Below are 4,186 nucleotides of genomic sequence, written 5' to 3'. Positions count from 1 at the left end.
ATTGCAGTGATTTTCTGACTCCTCCCCAAGCCTCAAAGTTTGATGTGAGTACCATCAGCTACCTTCTCCAGCTTGCTCCTGTTTGTGTAAAGGGTCTTTTCATATGCAAATGAAGGGGTATTGTTTAATTTCCCACTTGGAATGGGCTTTCCAGCTAACTTTTCAACATAGCTAAACAGATTTTCTAAGTAAGTCTTTAAACCATTTTCTCATGGATTTTGATATCAGTATGTGGTCATCTTGTTGTTTATAGTAGTATTTATTACATGCAGTTCTCTGAAAATGATTGTATACTGTCTCTTTAATGTAAATGTTCAGTATTGTGTCATGTATGAGTTCCACATTGTTTAATCTCCAAATATATTAGTGTGAGCATATATTTCTAAAGTAACTCATAAAAGGACCTGAAACCATATTCCTTCTAAATGAAATGTCTTTCTTAAATAATTCAAACACAATAATGTCTCTTTAAGAAAATAGACTTTATTTAACACATCAATAGAAATCCTATTCCAATATTTTCTTGTTTGAACAAGTACAAGTAGATATACCAACAATCACAAAGGATTAGTATATGTTAGCATATGTCATTTTTTAAAGGGACAGTCTTGAAAAACAATAATGATTTTAATGTAGAATTTTTTTTACATTTTTAAAAATAATTATCTCAAACGTTTCTCACCAATTTATCATAGTTCTCTTGTTATTCTTAGTTGATAGCTAAACCTAGGAGGTTCATCTGCTCATTTCTTAGAAGAGTGCATCTAATCTGAATGCATTTTGACCATAGAAGCAGATTATATACAGAGTGTGGTCCACAAGTGTAAGAAGACCACATCATCACATACCTATCCATTACACATTAAATAAAAATATATATATCAAAAAATACTTCCTTCCTCTTCCTTTCCTTCTTCCCACAAGACTGAGACTCTGGGGGGGTAACTGCCCCCTGCAACAAGTTCTCATTGGAGATGTTTGGGGAAGAGGGGAAGGAGGAGTACTGGGATGACCCAGCTGAGGACGAGATTGAGGAGTACCAGGAGCAGATGGCCCAAGATCAGATGGCCCAGCAGCAGATGACCCAGGATCAGATGGCCCAGCAGCAGATGACCCAGGATCAGATGGCCCAGCAGCAGATGGCCCAGGTTCAGATGGTCCAGCAGCAGATGGCGTGTTATGCGTCTCCCGGAGGACCGGAAATATAGCTTGGAGAATATGCAACATCTGGTTTTGTCCTTGTATAATTTCTCTTTGGCCTTGTATAAGCTCTCTTTGACCTTGTATAAGCTCTGTTTGGCCTTGCAGAGTGGCAGGAATGTCTTCTGTCATCTGTATTCGGCTTTGAATATTTTCCCTCCAGGAGGCATGCATCTGTTCTTGAAAATCAAGCAATACCTGCACCTCGGCTATCTCTGCTGGTGCACGGCGGGCTGCTGGTGCAAGAGGGGATGCTGGTGCAGGAGGGGCTGCTGCTGCAGGGATCTCTTCTGCAGTGGGGGAGTATAGAGGGATGTCTTCCATGTCTCCCCGAGGTGGCGAGTCATCTCCACCACTCTCATACCTGGGTGAAGGAGGAGCCTGTAGTTGCTGTGCTGCCTCTTCCACAGACTCTGTATATTGTAAAAAGAAAGAAATGTATATATTAGCATAGTTCCAAATAAAGATGTAAATGCTTTTGCTTACAATAGAATTACAAATGCAGCCTCATTAATCCATTTTCAAATGTAACAATCAATACGATTTCCGAATTTTCCAAACCGTGTTTCTGATATCTATCTGGTCAATCTGAATGTTTTTGAGTTTGTTTTCAGTCTGTTTAAATGCACATCTAACCTGTAGCCTAGATAATAATTTAATCGCAAGGTAATTGTGAATGCGTTTACGTAATAATGTGTTAAAAAGCGTAATAGCATTAATCATATCCTTAAATACATTCTTTAGTTTTGATGTTACGAGATTATTAAATGAGCTTACCATCAGATGAGAGTGGCAGGTTCCCGGTATCAACTCCTCTGATCCTGACTATGGCCACCTCGGAGTTGCTGGGACGTAACATATCCTCCCATCGGGTATACTTCACGGTCATTAGAGGCCCGCCACTGGTCCCTGTTGCGTATTGGTACTCCCTTGATATTTTTTTTTTTAAGCTCCATTTTGCAGTCCCGGTAGCGATGTTTAATCGATTTGACATCCCTGTTATGGCCCCCCACTGCATTAACTGCATCCCTTATCTCCAGCCAGAGCTTCCTCTTCTCCCTAGGGGTGGCCTTCTGAGCCTGCAGCCTCCTAGACCTGTCCATATATGCCTCTATGAGGGCCTCATTCTCCTCCATGGTATACCTCGCCTCCCTAGTCCCCTGTGATGGTGTCCTCTGTTTCCCGGACTGTGAAGCTCTACTCTGTCCGCCACTGGGCCCAGCCACTTGTTCATCTTGAACCAAGTGGCTGGGTCCACCCACCGCTTCCTCCCCCGCTTCCTGCCCCCCTTCCTGTCCTGTTCCTCTTCCTCTCCCTCTCCCCCTCCCTCTCCCCCTCTCCTGACTAAGCTCCTGCCTGCCCTCCTCTTCCATCTCTTCCCTAAACTGAGCCCTAACTACTCCAACAAAAAGGGAATGTGCCCAAATGAAAGAGGGTCAAAATAAATAACAAAAAAGCCACACAAAAAAGTGCTCAAAGTGTGAAAGGGATATAAATAAAAGAGGGTGAGGAGTATTTAACAAACAAAAATGTATAAGAAGACTAAAATGAGGATATGTAATCTAAATGTAACTATGGGATGGGTATGGGCTTAAAGGGAATGGGGCATGGGCTGAAAGGGAATGGGGTATGGGATGAAAGGGAATGGGATTTACAGGGAATGGGGTATGGAGTGTAGTATGAGAAGGGATGGGGTATGGAGTGTATGTAGTGTTATTGACAAGTATGTATGTATTGAATGTGTTTGCATGTAAATGTGTTAAGTATGCAGAAAAACCACTCGCACACTCACCCAAACCAACTGTCGCTCACTACCGCTCTCTTACTCTCTCACGCTACCACCAACTAATTAACTCTCTCGCACTACCACTAACTAACTCACAACATCACTAACTCACAACACCACTAACTCACACTACCACTAACTAACTAGCACAATAACACTAACTCACTTTCTCACACTAAATCTCACAATAAGGCACTAAATCTCTCTCTAATCTCCAAAAACCCACCAGCAACACAGTCAAAGAAGACATGCTTGTGGCGTGCTTATATACCCTGTGTAAATGTTTTATGATGTACCGGTTTGCCTTGTAAATTGTGTTCAGGTATGCTTTGTTAGTAATTAGTATGTGTGCAATGTGTATTAGTTGTGTGAATTTGCGCATGCTCATTTTGAGTTGGTATTTGCGGAATGTGTAGAATGCGATGATGTTATAGTGATCATTTTCCATAACACTGTCCAATAGTATTATGTGTAAATGTAAATGTTGATTTGTGATGGTGTCGCATTTGTGAAGTGGTGTAAATGTTTGTTTGTACTAATATTCCATAATGTTGAATGCAAGTGTTTTGTTTGTGTATGATTGTGCAATTCTTTTTTCGTGTTGTTTTGTTCCATGTTTCCGGATCGTAAGGTATATCTGTATTCCTCGTTTAGTGTAATGTTTTATTTTTTCCGCTTGTGAATGTGTAATGCGTGTGTGCTATGTTTTGTGATTGTTGTTATTACATTTGCTGTGTGTTTTTGTTGTGCATTATGTGGGATACGTAATATGACAGAGCAGTGCGTATTTCTCACGAGATTGAGTGTTAGCAGAAAAATGCGTGCTTCTTTGATTTCTCATTGATCTCTATGGGAGACTGTTAACGCGGGCGTGATTACGCATATAAAATAAACGCGGTAGAAGTCGCGTTAGGAGCTTGTTTTTAGACTCGTAATACCAGCGTTAAAAACAGTGCGCATAAGAAATAAGACGCGTAGCTAACGCACCCCTTCTAACACAAAACTCGTAATCTAGACGATGGTGTTTAACATAAAACAATACAAATTCTATTGTATACTGTCCCTTTAAGGAACCAGTAAATACTGTTGATTAGCATAATCAACAAATGCATGATACAAAGACAATGCAATAGCACTTATTCTGAACTTCAAGTGAGTAGTAGATTTGTTGTTGACAAATTATATATTTTTGCACTCCTC

This window comes from Bombina bombina, chromosome 3 (assembly GCF_027579735.1).
Source record: "Bombina bombina isolate aBomBom1 chromosome 3, aBomBom1.pri, whole genome shotgun sequence".
Lineage (NCBI taxonomy): Eukaryota > Metazoa > Chordata > Amphibia > Anura > Bombinatoridae > Bombina > Bombina bombina.
Note: the sequence above shows the minus strand (reverse complement) of the source record.